We start from the raw sequence: 19534 nt of genomic DNA on the forward strand, positions 1-19534 counted from the left end.
CAATATGATCTCTTGTCAAGGGTAGAATCTTAAAATGGTTACAGTACAGAAGTAGGTCACTTGGCCCATTGGTTTCACCCCCTTCCCAGCCCTTTCCCTGTGGCCTTGCAAACTTCCCCTCACCGTATATTTACCCAATTCCCTCTTGAAGACCAAAATGGAACCTGCTTCCACCTTATCTGCAGGCAGTGCACTCAAGATTCCAACTGTTTACTGAGTAAAAAAAGTTTTCCCTCATGCTACTCCTAATTCCTCATCCATTTGTTTTATAACTGTGATCTTTAGTCCTTGACCCCTCCACAAAGGGAACAATCTTGCACTATCCACCCTGCCCAGATTCTTCATTAGTTTATATATTTCTATGCACTCTCCCACACCCCTCCCCCCACCTTCTCTTCTCTAATGGTCCCATCCTCTTTAATTTGTCCTTGCAACTTGGTCCCTCATCTCAGACCTTTTCTGGAATCTCTCTAACATCCTCCTATTCTTCCTATAATGGATGGAGCTGGAATCTTGAGTCAAATGGCTAACTGAGAATAATTTGCACTGAAAATTCAACCATAGTTTCCGTGGTGGTTCTACTTCCAAGCTGCAAGGTTAAACCATAGAATACAGTGTAGATCAGCAGGGAGATGGCTCAGAAGGATACTGATTGATTCTAGCCTTTGGCCAGTGGCATTGCAGCTCAATTTAGTAGATTATGGGATCTACATCACCTCGAGAGATAGTGGTAGCAGGTGCACGAGAACACCACCATCCCCAAGACCCTCTCCAATTCGCACAGTATCCCAACTTGCAGGTTTGTACCCATTGATATATCAACATCCTTGAACCTCCAGCATTAAAGACATGGACTGGAACTTTTCAAGAAGGCAGCCAGCCACACCCTTGGATTGGGAATAAATTTTGGCCTTGCCTGTGATACATATATCCCTTGAATAAATATCTTAATTAAAGCTGAGTAACTTTTCATGCACAGAGACTAAGCAAGGCGACATAATTACAAGATTAGGGGACATTCATTTCAAACAAAGGTGTTGAATCTCTGGAAACCTCAATCCTGGAGAGTTGTGGAGGCCAGATCACTGGGGATGTTTAAAAGGAAAATAGATAAATTTTTGAATGATCAGGGAATTGGGGTCTACGGGAAACTGGCACAGAAGAGGAGATGAAGCCTGGGGCAGATCAATCATGATCACATTAAATAGCAGGGCAGGCTTAAGGGGCCAAGTGGTTTACTCCTGCCTCTCTGTACTTATGTTCTTATGGATCAGAAATACATCGCCTAAAATCTTTTTGTAACATGTAATGTTACATTTTAAATCATCTGGTTAGAACATCCTATGAGTGCAGGCAAAAGAATGTGATATAAAATAACTGTAACAAGAGTCTGCAAATGCTGGAATATGTAGCAAACATAAACTGCTGGGGGAACTCAGTGGGTTGAGCAGATCTGCGGAGACAGAGGGATAGTCAATGTTTCATCAGGACTGGTTGTCTATATGGCAATCAGTAGTTACAGGCCATCATATTACTTGTTTTACATTTTCATTTCACTGTCTCTGAACTATGAAAGGAACCTTAAATCCACCTCCAACGGTGAATCTTCACCATCTTAGTCTACCGGATAGAAATATTCACATTCAAAGGCCAAGAGCGACACCCACTGGCACAAGAACATGAGATTAAGAATATTCTGTTGTAACTGCAGGAGTAATTCTGGTATCTATTTTAGGTACCAGCTACTTCACTCCTTATAATTTCCATCATATGTTGGGGCCTGCTCTTGTAGAGTCAGAGAGTCGTACAGCATGGAAACAGGCCTGACTCGTCCATGTCAACCCATATGCCCATCCATGCCTGTATTTGGCCCATATCCCTCTATTCCTTTCCTATCCATGTACCTGTCCAAATGCCTTTTAAATGCTGTGATTGCACCTGCCTCTACCACTTCCTCTGGTAGCTTCTTCCATATACCCACCACCCTCTGTGTTAAAAAAAAACTTGCCCCTCAGATCTTTAAATATTTCCCAACCTTCCTTAAGCCAATGTCCTTTAGCTTCAGAGTCCCACCCTTGGAAAAAAGACTGTGACTAACTACCCTCTATGCCCCTCATCATTTTATAAACTGCTACAAGATCACCCCTCAGCCTTCTGCGCTTCAGTGAGAACAATCCCAGCCTATCTGATCTCTCTTTGTAACTAAAGCCCTCCATTCCAGGCAATATCTTGGTGAATCTCTTCACCACTGCCAGTGCTACCACAGCCTTTCTATAGTGTGGTGACCAGAACTGCACATAATATTCCAAGTGTGATCTAACCAGTGAAAACCCAGCTCTTATCTTCAATACACCTGCCTTGAAGGCAAGAAATATAAACACCTTCTTCAATACCAGCTATCAGCTTTCCTGCTGATCTATATCTCTCTGTATCCTTGGGCAACCATTCTTACTATCTGTAACTCCACCAATCTTTCGTGTAAGCACATTGCAGCTTTGGGAACTCAATGTTGAATTCAGCAATTTAAGACAACTCTCATTTCTATTTGTATCTGACTGCCTAGTCTCTGATGAAGGTGCTATGCACAACTTGATACAAGCTGTACTGTGTAGTGATCAAGCAATATCTTTTAGCATAGAACTAATTAAAATTATAGCAATTTTTTAATTCAATCTGACAGACTGAGATTAAAAATCAGCCATGACATTTAAAGCACACCAGCTGAAAGGGGAGGGGAAGATGTGTCTGGTGGTGGAATCTCATTGAAGGTGGTGGAAATTACAAAGTATAGCGGGGTGAAAGGTGAGGCCAGAGTATCACTTTCCTTGCTCTAATGTATTGCTTTCAGTGTTTATGATGTGGCTTCCTCTCCTTTGCAGTTTTCACCACCTTCAATGGGATTCCACCACCAGACACATCTTCCCCTCCCCTCCTCTTTCAGCTTTCCAAAGAGATCATTCCCTTTGCGACTCACTAGTCTGCTTTCCATCTCCACTAACCATTCCTCTTCTCAAGGCCCTTAGACTTCCTCTAATCTAGTGTATTGTATTCTGTGTTCACAAGGTGTGGTCTCCTCCACACTGAGAAACCAAATTCAGATTGGATGACAGATTTGCAAAACATCCCTATTCAGTCTGCAGGGGTGACCCTCAGCTTCCAGTTGCCTGTCACTTTAACGCTCCACCACATGTCTATTCCATCCGTCTGCCTGTGGTCTCCTAGACAACTCCACTGAAGCCCAATGTAAGCTTGAGGAACACCACCTCATCTTCTGCATAAACACTTTGCAGTCTTAGGGACTCAATACTGAATTCAACAATTTCAGATAACTTGCACTTTTTGTTGTAAGGATACTCCTCTGTACTGTTAACTCATTTTTTCTCTCCACAGACATTGCCTGATGTACTAAGCATTTGCAACATTCTCCTTTTAGTATAATAAATAAAAGCAGAACATGCTGGAAGTATTCAGCAGGCCAGGCCTCAAATGTGGGAAGAGAAACCAATATTAACATTTCAGGTCGAAGACCCTTCATCAGTTTCAGCAACAGCTGTGTCCCGTGTTTCACATCTTTAACATGGCCCTTTCTCTCCAGGATCCCCCATTAAACTATTAACAGAGAGTTCCGTAAAAATCAGGAATACCGAGGCGACCGTTTTAGAGATGTTCCCGTGGTCCTATCCACGCCACCCTCACCCTCACCCTCTCTGCAACTTAACACTAAGCTATTTTCTCACTTTTCCAGTTCTGATGAAAGGTCTTTGATCTGAGACACTAACTTTATTTCTCTTTCAACAGGTGCTGCCTGGGCTGCTGAGTATTTCCAACATTTTCTGTTTTAATTTCAGATTTCCGGTAACTTTCTGATTTTCTATTACATTGTGTTCTATCTATTTGAGTTTGAGCAATTGGTGAATAACCTGTGGCATCTGATGTGAGTCCTTTGAACTTTGAATTTACCACATCAAATGTAAAAGCTTTTAGTTTTGGCTTGCAAAGATAGTGAACCAAAACCTCCGATTCTTATGACTGCGTAGGTAAGAGATTTTTTAACACTTATCCCAGCTTCTACCTTAATGTTCTTTCCCACTTTCATTTAGATCAAGAAATGTTTCTATCATTTTATCAGCTGTCAAGTCAGAACCTCTGTGTCCCTGCTGAAAGGCAGCTGCTTCCAGGCATCTGAGTTTCTGTGCTTCTTGGGTGTCACTTTCTTACTTTGAACGTTATAGATGTTACTTCAATCCTTGAAGTGACAGTGTGTGTTCCAGCCAGTGGATGCATTGTTCTTTCCTCTTTCTGTTCCTCCCGCAAGGCAGTTCTTCATATACTGTAACCCTAACTCCACAAGACATCTGCAGAACCATGATATCATCTATCCTCAGTCATGGGCATACAGATACATGGTCATCTTTCCATTTTGATTTCCAGCAGACTTAAAACTTAGGCCATTGTTAATGGTTACACAGTCATACTGTTGTACTGCACAGAAACAGGCCCTTTGACCACCACGTCCACGCCAATCTTTTAGGCCATCTACATTAGTCCCATTTGCCTACATTAGGACCGTATTCTTCTATACCTTGCCTACTTAAGCATCTGTCTAAATGTTCCTTAAACATAGTAATTGTATCTGATTCCACCATCTCCTCTGAAAGTGAGTTCCACATGTCAACCACTCACTCTCCATGTAAAAAAAACTCACATCTCAGATCCCCTTTAAAACTCCTTCCTCTCACCTTAAACCTGTGCCCTCTTGTTTTTGATACCCCTACCATGGGATAAAGATTTTGACTATCTACCCCAGCTACAACTCTCATCTAAGTCTTAATATATACTAAAATAGAATGTCCATGTGTCACGCACATAGCTCAGTAATGAAACAACCCAGACATCAGAATTTTTGCATGTAAGTTAGGTTTAGCATAATGATGTGCACTACACTCTTAGTTTTTCTAAAACCCCCCAATAGGAGACCCTTCACAGCCCAAAGGGGGGAAGACTGCACGTTAAGCTTTTAAACCACCTTTACATTTGACAAATGTGGAGATGCTATCATGTAACATTGGCCGGGGAACAGCAAAAGCAAAAATTCTAAAAGGTTGTAAACATATTGTTTGAGCTGAATGTACAATGGCTCACAAAGCCACCAATGAAGCATTAGATCAAACATTGCAAAATCTTAAACACAATAAGAAATTAATAGCAGGTGTTACTTTAATGGGAACTGGAGATTTTCATCAAATGCTCCCAGTAATTAAATGTCTACAAGGTCAGACCTTGTGAATATGACAGTGTCAGGCTGTTGCTTGACCAGTGTGTGAGACAGTTCTCCCAATTTAGTCTCCAGTTGTTTGAGAGGAGAATTTTGAACGGTTGACGAGGCTGAGAGTGACTTTGCCTTGTCTGAATTTGGCCAATGCTGGTGATCCTTCTAGTTTTACTCTTTCTCCATTTGAACTTAGCAACACTGGTAAACTGTGCAACTTGATGAGCCATTTCAGAGGGAATTTAATAGTCAGCTGCATGGGATGGTTCTGGAGTCACACGTAAACCAGACCAGGTAAGAACGGGAAACTTCCTTCCCGAAGGGCATTCATGAACCAGGTGTGTTCTTATGACAATATAAATACATCGATCTGACAGCAGATGGGGCCTTGGTTTAAAGGCAGCAGAACACCATCAGTACTAGAGTGTGAACCTCTGCTGATGCTCGAAAGTGTCACTTTAACCCAGGATTTCTGACACATGGGAGAGAGAACTAACAACAAAACCACAATGTGATAATTGCTGAACAACTGACCATGGAACTGGTTTGTTTTCAAATCAGCCAAGTGCCCTCAGATAAATGGGATTCATTTATTGTAGAACCATGACTTGATTTAACATTCAGCATATGGTGGGGGAATGCTGTCTGGCTTTACAGCACCATGGAGAGGGACAATTGTGAACCTAATTCCTGCAGTTTTCTACATGAGGAGCTGTGCATCTCTGTTGATCAGGTTATTGTGAGGAAGACCCACAGAAAGACACTAATGGTATTTTAGATATAATTTAATAAAGATATGTAATATACAACCAAAACTTCCAGAACTTCTTTAGCAGGCATTGAATATTTATCCTAAGTCTAGATGGTATCATATACAGCATGGAAACAGACCCTTGGCCCACTGAGTTTATACCAACCATCAAGCACCCGTTTTACACTAGTCATGCACTTATCTCATGTTTTATATGAATCTGGAAATGAGATCCTTTGCAAAGAGCTTTGAAAAGACTTCTAATCCACGGGAGGTTTCACTGGAGGGTATTCCTATATTATTGAATCTTATATACCCAACAGAAGAATGCAAGATTACTTGCTGCTGTACCCGGCGTTGCTCTGTTTATTCTGCTGGCAATCATGATGTTTGCATTTATTTCCATGCAATTGGGTTTTGTAACACTCCTTGTAACCAAAATAAAATCTAACTTAAATATATAAATATGCCATGAATAATATAATTAGGGGGTTAAAATTAGGCAGTTTAACTAAAATTACCAATAAAAGATGCACACTGAAAATATATACAAAAATTATATTTAACATAGTCTCGTTTAAGTAGATAGGTACCTATGCACAATGTGTAAATTTACTTGATTTCAATGTAGAAGTGCTTCAAAATACACCATATTTCTTCCCTTTTAATCCGATGTAAAAATGTATAGATTATTTTTATCTCCAACTCTGGAGCAACAAGCAAAAAAATGAACGATCAGGCAACTGAAGTTGCTTGAATTGGAAAGGTAGGTCAGATGGGATAAGTGGCATATAATGATTGAAGATATTTTCCCCAACAGCATTGCTAGAAATTATTGTATCCTCTATTACATGTTGTAGTAGTTTTTGAACTAACAATCTTGTGCCATTGCATTATATGGGTGGATTGAAATTCCTGAGTAGCATGATTGGAGCTCCTTCTTTTAGTTCAAGATTATGTGATGACACTCCACATGGTGACAAACTCAACAGACCTGGCAGCTCAACACTGGGCATCCATGAGGCACTGTGGACCTCAGCAGCAGCAGAAAAGGAATAATTGTCCTCTTCCCTCAGAAAGTATCGCTTCTAACCTTTTCTATAACCCTCTGTACGTAAGCAACCACTCAAACTCTTCACATACTTACTCTCTCTGATGCTGTTGCTGCTGCATTTGTGCATTTCATTCAAACCTGAAGCACATAAACTTTTTTTTATGATCTTAAACCCCTTAGGGCTTAATGTAAATAGGTGGCCATTGGTTGGTGTGGACTGAATGGGCCAAAGGGCCTATTTCTCTCTCTGTCTCTAATGTGTACCTTCACACTCTGTAACCTCCTGCCTAGCTCAGAACTATTAATCCTGGCTCAATAAGGGATGCATAAAGGTATGCTGGGAGTAGCAGCAAGCATTTCTAAAAATGATGAGGTGCCAGCCTGTTGAGGTTAATCTCAGGATTTGTATGCAAGTTAAGTAGCGAAAAACAGCATTGTCAGAGCCAAGCGATCTCACAACCAATGGATCGGCTCTAAGCTCTGGAGTCACACCACATCTAATTGTGAAGGGTGGTGGACAATCCAGGAAGGAGGAGACTCCAAGAACGTCACCATCCTCAATGATGACAGGGCCCAGCACGAGAGTGCTAGAGACAACCATGCCCAGACAGAAGTGTGGAGTGGATGATCCAGCCCCAATAACTTTCAAGAAGCTCAGCAACATCCAGGACAAAGCAGCCCTCTTGATTAGCACCACATCCAGCACACTAAAACCTCATTCCCAGTGCACAGTGGCTGCAGTGTGTACCATCTACAAAATGCACTCAATCATGTAACTACAGCAGCACTTCTCCAACCCGTGACCTCTCCCACCAAGAAGGACAAGGGCAGAAGGCACATGAGGATGCCACCCCTCCAAGTCTTGCACCATACTGACTTGGAAAAATATCACTGGTCTTTCATTATCGCTGGGTCTAAATCCTAGAACTCCCTCCTCAGCAGCACTAGGGGAGCACCTTCTTCACCAGGAGGGCTTCAGTGATTCAAGAAGGTGGCTCACCACCACCTTTTCAAGAGCATTTGAGGTTAGCCAAAAAAATGCTGGCCTTGCTGGTGATGCCCACACCTGAAAAATGAATATAAAAGAAACATTTTCTCCCAGCAAGACCGTGTTCTCCCTCCAATCTGTCATCTCGACCCTCCCTAACCCAAAACCACCCACACCATGATTACACTCCCCACTACAATCTGTTCCCCAGGCATGTGTGCTCCACTCACATCCATCTCTCTTATTAAAGTCTCAGCAGAATTCTCCTTCCCCCCCTCCAAGCCACCAACCCTCACCTACTGTCACCTACTGTTCCATTGTATCCCATTGCCACTGGCTTTCTAATCCAACGTGCAGCATATTGGTCTATCCAGCTGGCTGTCCAACAGAAGATTAGGAGAAGAGAATTAAAAGTAACCCTGCAGTTAGTAACGGCTGAATATTTGGAAAATATTCTCTCTGGATTTCCCACACCTACCTGTTTTATGTCAAAACCAAACTGAGATAATATAGTGAAACTCTGATAATCTGGCATCCTGATAATCCAAGACACAAGAGAGACCGTAGATGCTGGAAATCTGAAGCAACACACAAAAAATGTCGGAGGAACTCAGCGGGTCAGGCAGCATCTATGGAGGGAAATGAACAGTTGACGTTTCAGGCCGAGACCCTTCATCGGGACTGGAAAGAAAGAGGGCAGAAGCCAGAATAAAAGGGTGGAGGGAGGGGGAGGAGCACAAGCTGGTGGGTGATAGGTGAATCCAGGTGAGAGGGGGAAGATAGATTCCCCCCCCCCCTTTTGTTTTCCCTTATCCCTCTGGCCCCATTACCTCTTCTCTTTCCCCTTCCCCTCCCTCACGTCCTGCCCATCACCCACACCTTCCTCCTTCAGGTTTCCCACTTCCTTCCCTCTATTCCATGGTCAACTGACCTCTCCTATCAGATTCCATCTTCTTCAGCCCTTTGCCTCTTCCACCCATCACCTCCCAGCTTCTCACATAATTCCCACTTCCTTCCCCCCTCCCCCACCTACCTATCTGCCCCCATCACCTCTGCCAGCAGTGAGTTCCACACACCCACCACTCTCTGTGTAAAAAACTTACCCCTGACATCCCCCTTATACCCTCCTCCAATCACCTTAAAATTATGTCCCCTCGTGTTAGCTGTTGTCGCCCTGGGAAAAAGTCTCTGACTGTCCACTCAATCTATGCCTCTTATCATCTTGTACACCTCTATCAAGTCACATCTCATCCTCCTTCTCTCTAAAGAGAGAAGCCCTAGCTTGCTCAACCTATCCTCCTAAAACATGCTCTCCAATCCAGGCAACATCCTGGTAAATCTCCTCCGCACCCTCTCTAAAACTTCCACATCTTTCCTATAATGAGGCGACCAGAACTGAACACAATACTCCAAGTGTGGTCTAACCAGAGTTCTATAGAGCTGCAACATCACCTTGCAGCTCTTGAACGCAATACCCCGACTAATGAAGGCCAATACTCCATACGCCTTCTTAACAACCCTATCGACCTGCATGGCAACCTTGAGGGATCTATGGACGTGGACCCCACGATCCCTCTGTTCCTCCCCACTGCTAAGAGTCCTGCCATTAACCTTGTATTCTGCCTTCAAATTCGATCTCCCGAAGTGTATCACTTCACACTTATCCAGCTTGAACTCCATCTGCCTTCTCAGCCCAGCTCTGCATTCTATCAATATCCTGTTGTAATCTACAGCAACCTTTTACACTATCCACAACACCACCAACCTTTGTATCATCAGCAAACTTACTAACTCACCCTTCCACATCCTCGTCCAAGTCATTTATAAAAATCACAAAGAGCAGGGGTCCTAGAACAGATCCCTGTGGAACACCACTGGTCACTGACCACCAGGCAGAATACTCTCCATCTACCACCACCCTCCGTCTTCTATGGGTGAGCCAATTCTGAATCCACACAGCCAAGTTTCCCTGGATCTCATGCCTCCTAACTTTCTGAATGAGCCTTCCATGAGGAACCTTATCAACCACCTTACTAAAATCCATGTACACCACATCCACTGCTCTACCTTCATCAATGTGTTTTGTCACATCCTCAAAGATTTTAATCAGGCTTGTGAGCCATGACCTGCCATTCACAAAGCCACTCTGACTGTCCCTAATCAGCCTATGCTTCTCTAAATGCCCATAAATCTTGTCTTTAAGAATCTTTTCCAGTAATTTGCCCACCACTGAAGTAAGACTCACTGGTGTGTAATTCCCAGGGTTATCCCTACTCCTTTTCTTAAACAAAGGAATAATATTTGCCACCCTCCAATCATCTGGCACTACTCCTGTGGCCAGTGAGGACACAAAGATCATTGCCAAAGGCACAGCAATCTCTTCCCTCACTTCCCGTAATAACCTTGGATATATCCCGTCCAGCCCCAGTGTCTTATCTATCCTAATGTTTTTCAATAGTTCCAGCACATCCTCTTTACTGACATCGACATGCCCTAGCAAATCAGTCTGTCGTACGCCATCCTCACAAATGTCAAAGTCTCTCTCTCTGGTGAATACCAAAGCAAAGTATTCATTGAGGACCTCCCCTACCTCCTCCGACTCCAGGCACATGTTTCCTCTTTTATCCCTGATCAGTCCTACCCTCACTCTAGTCATCCTCTTATTCTTCACATATGTGTAGAATGCCTTGGGGTTTTCTTGATACTACTCGCCAAGGATTTCTCATACCCCCTTTTAGCTCTCCCAAGTCCATTCTTAAGCTCCTTCCTGGCTACCTTGTAACTCTCCAGAGCCCAGTCTGATCCATGCTTTCTAAACCTTAGGTAAGCTTCTTTCTTCTTCTTGACAAGATATTCTACATCTCATGTCAACCACGGTTCCTTCACTCTACCATCCTTACCCTGCCTCAATGGGACAAACTTATCCAGAGCCCCATGCAAGTATTTCTTAAACAACCTCCACATTTCCACTGTGCACTTCCCCAAGAACATCTGTTCCCAATTTATGCTCCCAAGTTCCTGCCTAATAGCATCATAATTCCCCCAACGCCAGTTAAGTACTTTTCCATATCGTCTGCTCCTATCCCTCTCCAAGGCTTTGGTAAAGGTCAAGGAGTTATGGTCACTGTCTCCAAAATGCTCTCCCACTGAGAGATCTGAAACCTGATCAGGCTCATTGCCTAGTACCAGGTCCAATAAGGCCTCTCCTCTAGTCGGCGTGTCCACATACTGTGTCAGGAATCCTTCCTGTACACACCGAACAAACTCTGTCCCATTTATCCCCTTTACACTAAGGAGGTGCCAAACAATATTAGGGAAGTTGAAATCACTCATGACAACAACCCTGTTATTTTTGCGCCTCTCCAAAATCTGCCTCCCAATCTGCTCCTCAGTGTCTCCGTTGCTATTGGGGGGTCTGTAGAATACTCCCAATAGAGTGATCACTCCCTTCCTGTTTCTGATTTCCACCCACACTGACTCAGTGGATGATTCCTCTCGGACATCCTCCCTTTCTACAGCTGTGACACTGTCCCTGATCAGCAAAGCCACTCCCCCACCTCTTTTACCTCTGCCCCTGTCCCTTTTGAAACATCTAATCCTGGAACATCCAGCAGCCATTCCTGCCCTTGCGACAGCCAAGTCTCTGTAATGACCACCACGTCATAGTTCCATGTACTTACCCACACACTAAGTTCATAAGCCTTGTTCCTGACACTTTTCGCATTAAAGCAGACACACTTCAGCCATTCAACTGACTGCAATTTTGCCCTTTCAACTGCCTATCCTTCCTCACAGTCTGTCTACACTCTGCATTACTTGTACACGGCGAGAACGTAGAAGCTCCTTACAGACAGCAGCCAGAGCTTGTACGTTCTCCCCGTGTTTGGATGGGTTTCCTCCGGGTGCTCCAGTTTCCTCCCACATTCCAAAAAAACAGACAGGTTAGGAAGTTGTGGGCATGCTATGTTGGCACCAGAAGCATGGCGACACTTGTGGGCTGCTCCCAGAACACTCTACACAAAAAAGATGCATTTCGCTGTGTGCTTCAATGTACATGTGACTAATAAAGATATCTTATCTCTTAAATGAACCAAGCTCTGCCCTATCACTCTGGTTCCCATCCCCCTGCCAAACTAGCTTAAACCCTCCCCAACAGTTCCAGCAAACCTGCCCGCAAGGATATTGGTCCCCCTCCAGTTCAGATGTAACCCATCCCTTTTGTACAGGTCATACCTTCCCCAGAAGAGATCCTAATGATCAATAAATCTGAAACCCTGTCCCCTGCACCAATTTCTCAGCCACACATTCATCTGCCAAATCATCCTATTCTTATCCTCACTGGCGCATGGCACAGGCAGCAATCCAGAGATTACTACCCTTGAGGTCCTGCTTTTCAACTTCCTACCCAACTCCCTATATTCCCTCTTCAGGACCTCATCTCTTTTCCTACCCACGTCATTGGTACCAATACATACCACGACCTCTGGCTGTTCACCCTCCCCCTTCAGAATGCTGTGGACCCGACCTGAGACGTCCCTGACCCTGGCACCAGGGAGGCAATATACCATGCGGGAGTCTCTTTCACGTCCACAGAATCTCCTGTCTGCCCCCCTAACTATGGAATCCTCTTCTCCCCCCTTCCCTTCTGCACCACACGTCCAGGCTCAGTGCCAGAGACCTGGTCACTGCGGCATTCCTCTGGTAGGCCGTCCCCCCCAACAGTATCCAAAGCGGTATACCCGTTATTGAGGGGAACGGCCACAGGGGTACTCTGCACTACCTGTCTATTCTCCGTCCTTCTCCTGACAGTCACCCAGCAACCTGGGTGACATGATAGAAGTCACTTCCAGCGGTGCAGAACAGCCAACAGATTGGCAAATAGATTTGCAGTGGCAGAAATGGAGGCATTTGGCCTGTCAAGCCTTTTCCAGTTACACACACAACAATCCTGTCCCATCCCACTGCTCTTCCTTGGTGGCCCTGAAAACTAAATTCCCTCAAGTGTCTGTTCAACTCTCAGTGAGAGCCTAGACTGACTCCTTCCACCACCCCCACAAGCAATGAGTTGCTGATCAGAATTATTTCCCTGCATTTTTGAGAGAGGAGTTTTCCCCTTCCATCCACCTTGTACCTGCCTCCCGAAACATTCAATCCGTGCCCTTGAACCATCTGTCAATGGGAATAGACTTGGCCTGTCATAACCTTGCACAGCTCTTATACCCAGTGGTTTGTAAAAGATTCCTCCATGCTGTAAGTTTCCTTTGGACAGTGGTACACCCTTTGCTCAACAGTTATTCAAACTCTTTGGATTTATTTAAACTGACATTGAGTATTGAGAAACTGGCTCAGGACTGTTTCAACTGAAAGCGATTTTGCAAGCAGTGTTTACAATGAAGGTATAGTGGGAGAGATAAATCGATATGAGCATTTATATCTTGGAACTGGAACATGCTTTGTTCCCAGCCATAAATCAATACAAATGTTAAGCTGACGATTTGTTGGAAAAGAGTGAGTAATTCTCTGTTACATCAGTACGTTCCTGAGAGTAGTTAATGATCTGACTCCTTTGAATCCATGTTGAGATAATTTGTGCCAAACATGTCAGCTCCCAAATGAATATGCAGTCATGTCATAAACTGATGCAGCATAACCAAAAAAAGGCATTATTAAAATAATTTTCCCAGCAGCAGCAAGTAAAATTTGATCAATGTCAAGGGAAAGCTTTTATCACCAGCACATGGGTCTACATGCTTATATGGCAGGAGGAGCAGGCGTGGGTGTAGACTATAGGTTAAAGTAATACAGAAGGCTGTACTCTTGTTTCTAAGTCAGAAGGCTGCAGGTTTGAGTTCCACTGCTGACAGCATCCCCCCACCCCACCCCCATTGAGGGGTCTCCTTCATCGTAAATTCTTTGGGATTGAGGATGAGTTATTTCCACTCTGGTTTTAGGTAGATATATTTATACAGCATGGAAACAGGCCCTTCAGCCCAACTCATGTATGTCGACCAAGATGCCAAGCAAGCTAATCCCATTTGCTTGCATTTGGTCCATATCTAATTCCTATCCATGTACCTGTCCAAATGTTTTTAAACATTCTAATTGTACTGTCTCTACCACTTCCTCTGGCAGCTCATTCCAGATACCCACCACCCTCTGTGTGAAAAACTTGCCCCTCAAATCCCCTTTAAATAAGATAAGATCTTTATTAGTCACATGTACTTCGAAACACACAGTGAAATACATCTTTTGTATAGTGATTTTGGGGGGCAGCCTGCAAGTGTCACCACGCTTCTGGCGCCAACATAGCATGCCCATAACTTCCTAACCTGTATGTCTTTGGAATGTGGGAGGAAACTGGAGCACCCGGAGGAAACCCACACAGACATGGGGAGAACGTACAAACTCCCTACAGACAGTGGCCGGATTTGAACCCAGGTCGCTGGCGCTGTAAAGCATTGTGCTAACCACTATGCTACCGTGCCGTCATTCTTTCCCCTCTCACCTTAAACCTGAGTCATCTAGTTTTGGACTCCCCTAACCTGGGAAAAAGACTGCGATTATCTACCCAATCTACGCCCATCATAATTTTATAAACCCCTATCAGGTCACCCCTCAGCCTCCTTTTCTCCAGGGAAAACAGTCACAGCCTATCCAATCTCTCGTTATAATAGGCAACATTCCTGTGAAATTTTTCTGCACCCTCTCTAGCTTAATCACATCCTTCCTATAGCATGGCAACCAGAACTACACACAATACTCCCAAGTGCAGTCTCACCAATGTTTGTGTAACTGTAACATGGTGTCCCAACTCCTGTACTCAATGCGACAGCCGATGAAGGCAAGCGTGCCATGCAACTTCTTCATCATACTATCTACCTGTGTCACCACATTCAGGGAACTATGTACTTGCTTAACACCATACAGGACATAGCAGCCTGCTTAATAGGCACCCCATTCGCTCACTCCACCATCAACGTACAGTAGCAGCAGTTTGCACCATCTACAGGATGCACTGCAACAACTCACCAAGACTCCTTAGACAACACCTTCCAAACACAGGATCTCTACCAGCTAGAAAGACAAAAGCAGCAAGAGCATGGGAACACCACCATCTGGAAGTTGCCCTCCAAGCCCCACACCATCCCTAGGTCTCTCCCCAACAACAATCTCCTACAACAAACCCCAGGGTCCTACTATTCACTGTGTATGTCCTGGCCTGGTTTAACTTCCCAGAATGTATCACTGCACATGTCTGAGATAAGTTCCATCTGTCATTCCTTTGCCCACATTCCCAATTGATCTAGATCCTGTTGTAATCTTCGACAACCTTCTTCATTGTCCACTATACCGCCAATATTGGTGTCATCTGCAAACTTACTAATCATGCCACCTACATCTCTAACATTCATTTTATGGGTTCTGAGGTGGCTGGTGAGACCAATGAGGGAATCACAGATATTTCTATAGGGTGAGCTGTTTATCAGGTAGTCTGCTCCTTCTGCCATTTACACAGGGCTTCTGTGTGCATCCAATACATGACCTTGATGTTCTTAATACTATCTCCATTGTTCCTTCTCCACTTTGAGCAGTCATGGCCTGAGGTTCCCAGGAGTCAGTGAGGATGTTGCACTTCATTAAGGAAACTTTGAGCACATCCTTGAATATTTTTCTCTGTCCACCTGGTCTTCTCTTCCTATAACAGAACTCGGAATAGTGTCTGTATTGGGAGTCTGGTGCAGGGCATGTGAATGATAGAGCCTGTCTATCATAGACTGAGAGTAACTGGGACCTCATCATTGGGGATGTTGGCCTGGAAGAGGACATGTTTGTTCATTTATCCTTCCAGTGAACTTGGAAGATTTTGCAGAGATAACATTGGTGGTGTTTTACTTGAGGACTGAAATATCTGCTGTAGGTAGTCCAGATCTCAGAAGCACCTAGGAGGGCAGAGATCACTGCTGCCGGGTAGACCATAAGTTTTGTACCAGGCCTAGAGCTTGATCTTCAGACACCCTTTTCTTTGATTAGCCACAGGCTACGCTGGTGCACTGAGGGCAACAGTGAGTTTTGTCATCAGTGTCTACCTTCGGTGAGAGGTAGTGCCAGAGGTATGGGAAGTGGTGCATTTTTTCCAGAGTCATGGTGTGAGCCTTTATTGTCAGAGGGCGGTGTGGTGCAGCAGACAAGTTGGCAATGGACCTTGGTTTTGAAGAGGTTTGAGCACAAGGCCCATTCTAGTCCTGCCTTGCTAGAAGTATTATCATCGAGATGAACAGTTAAACCCTGCCCCTCTGGTAGACAAAACAGCATGGGTTTTCCTCCCATGACCCAATGATGTGCTGGTAGGTTAACTGGCTACCATAAGTTACCCTTATTATCGGTAAGTGGCAAAGGATCTAAAGGGGAGTTGACGGCCATGTGAGGGTGCAACAGCTCTGCTCAGAGCAAGTGTGGAATGGGTAGGCTGAATGGCCTCCTTCTGCGACATGGTAATAGATCCTCTGTCTGGTCCCAATGGCTTGTAGTAAGGATATGAAATTCTCGCAGCTAGACTTACGACTGTAAGAATTAAACTCGGAATTATCCCTGATATTAAAGTCCATAAGCTAAAAACCAAGGATGTTGACAAGTTTAAAGAGTATTGATAATTACTTTACGATCAATCTTATTTGGATTATTTACCAAGATTCTGGCAATAAGAGTTTCTAAAGCACTTACAAAAGGGTTTTATTTCTGCAACTCTGCTGGGGTGTAAAATTTTCCCAGAACACATTAGTGGATATAGATTCTTTCGGTTGCAAGTGCCATCGAGAGTTTTTACATCACCCTAATAATGCCGTTGATGTCACATTATATGTGAAACCCAAGGTGAGGGTTTATGCTTCCCCAACACACAAGTGCATATACCAACTGCTATTATCAGCTAGCTGATAGCATCCAACCACCTAATCTGCTAATTAATGGCTCTTTGACTTTGCAGGAATTGGATTTGTTATTCATTCAAGGTATGTGGGCTTCTCTGGCTGAGCCATCATTTAATATCCCAGCACTAATTGCCCTTGAGAAGGTGGTGGTGAGCTGCCTTCTTGAACCGCTGCAGTCCCTGAGGTGTGGGTGTACCCACAATGCTGTTAGGGAGGGAGTTCCAGGATTTTGACCCAGCGACAGTGAAGGAACAGCGATATATTTCCAAGTCAGGACCGTGTGTGGCTTGGGGGCAACTTCCAGGTGATGGTGTTCTCCATGCTTCTCCAGCCCTTGTCCTTCTAGCCAGTAGAGGTGGCGGGTTTGGAAGGTGCTGTCTAAGGAGTCTTGGTGAGTTGCTGCAGTGCCTCCTGCGGCTACTGTGCATCAGCGGTGGAGTGAATGAATGGTTTGGATGAGGTGCCCCGATCAAGTGGGCTGCTATGTCCTGAATGGTGTCGAGCTTCTTGAGTGTTGTTGAAGCTGCACTCGTCCAGACAAGTGGAGAGTATTCCATCACACTCCTGACTTGAGCCTTGTAGATTCTGGAAAGGCTTTGGGAACTTGGGAGGTGAGTTACTAGCTGCAGGATTCCTAGCCTCTGACCTGCCCTTGTGGCCGCATTGTGTATATGGTTACTCCAGTTCAGTTTCTAGTCAATGGTAACCCCCAGGATATTGATAGTGTGGGATTCAGTGAAGTTAATGCCATTGAATGTCAGGGGGTGATACCTGGATTTTCTCTTCTGGGATATCGTCATTGCCTGGCACTTGTGTGGCACAAATATTACTATCCACCTATCAGCCCGGGCCTGGATATTCTCCAGGTCTTGCTGCAAGTCTTGATACAGAAAATTTATAAGCTTAGACATCTGTAATGACATCAGAAAACAACAATCAGTAAAGAGGATTGAGTATATAAAATTGTTTGAGAAAGTACATTCAATGTTTACCTGGCAAGGATTGTAGTGAACATAAATAATTATGAATAATGATTAAGGCTTCTGGACAAAGATTAAATTTGAAATATGGGCTAATCTATGCGGGTTATTGTGATCAAGTATTTTAATAACGATATTGCCTCAAACAGTTGCCCAACCAAATGAAATATTTTGTGCAAAATCCTCCCAATTCTGTGGAAGGATAAGGGACCCAGTGTCAATGATCCCTCCCAGGCCAACACCTTTCTCTCACACTCAGTTGGTTTTATTGGTTGGACTATCTTGTTTGTATGCCCAACATCAGACTCCCAAAACAGGCACTCTATTCTGAGCTCTGCTGCGGGAACCAGGTTATTCGAGGGCCTTCTCAAAGCTCCTTGGTGGGTTAAATGGCCACTATAAGTTGCCGATAGATAAGTAAGGAGTTGATGATGGGATGAGAAGTTACTGGTAAATAATTGGAATTGCTCTGGGAGCTCCTGTCACGAAACATGAGCACAGCCCTGGCTCAGGACTCCTTAACCTATTTCTCTCACACGTCCATCAGTTCCCTTCCTGCCTATGGGTAATTCACAGTGGCCAAATAACCTACCAACCAGCATGTCTTTGGGATGTGGGAAAAAAATCCCAGTGTTATTATTACCTGATGCAAAACCTAATTTTATGCTTATAAGAACCGAGGAGACCATTTGGTCCATCGTATCCCTGCCAGCTTTCAGTGGAGCCATCCCATTAGTCCCATCCTCCCTCTCCTTATTTTCCCCTGCAGTCCTGCAAATTATTCTTCCTCACACATGTCCAACAACTTTCCTCTTATTCTTTATGCCATTGATCTACCCTAAGGGGTCATTCACAGCAGCCAATTAACCTATCAGCAAGTCATGGGAAGAAAAGTGCAAACTGCCTTCTGAAAAGGCAGACAATTGGAGTTCTGTCTTCCATCATAAATGCTGAGGGATTATACTCAAGTCTCTAGTTTGGAGCTTAACCATATGGCATGATGTTGCAGATGTACAAGATGTTGGTGAGGCTGCATTTGGAATATTGTGTTCAGTTTTGGCCACCCTGCCATAGGAAAGATGCTATTGATCTGGAAAGAGTGCAGAAAAGATTTTGAGGATGTTGCCGGAACTTGAGGGACTGAGTTATAGAGAGAGATTGAGCAGGCTAGGACTTTATTCACTGGAGTGTAGGGGAATGAGTGGTGATCCTATATGTGTATAAAATCATGAGGGGCATGGATAGGGTGAATGCACAGAGTCTTTATCCCAGGGCTGGGGAATCAAGAACTAGAGAGCATAGGTTTAAGGTGAGAGAGGAGAGATTTAATAGGAACCTGGGGGGCAACTTTTTCACCCAGAGGGTGATCTGTATATGGAGTGAGTCACCAGAGGTAGTGGTTGAGGCAGGTACATTAACAACATTTTAAAGGCATTTGGATAGGTGCATGGATAGGAAAGGTTTAGAGGGAAATGGGCCAAACACAGGCAAATGGGACTAGCTTAGATGGGGATCTTGGTCAACATGAACTGGTTCAGCGGAAAGGCCTGTTTCCGTGCTGTATG

This window comes from Pristis pectinata, chromosome 1 (assembly GCF_009764475.1).
Source record: "Pristis pectinata isolate sPriPec2 chromosome 1, sPriPec2.1.pri, whole genome shotgun sequence".
Taxonomy (NCBI): domain Eukaryota; kingdom Metazoa; phylum Chordata; class Chondrichthyes; order Rhinopristiformes; family Pristidae; genus Pristis; species Pristis pectinata.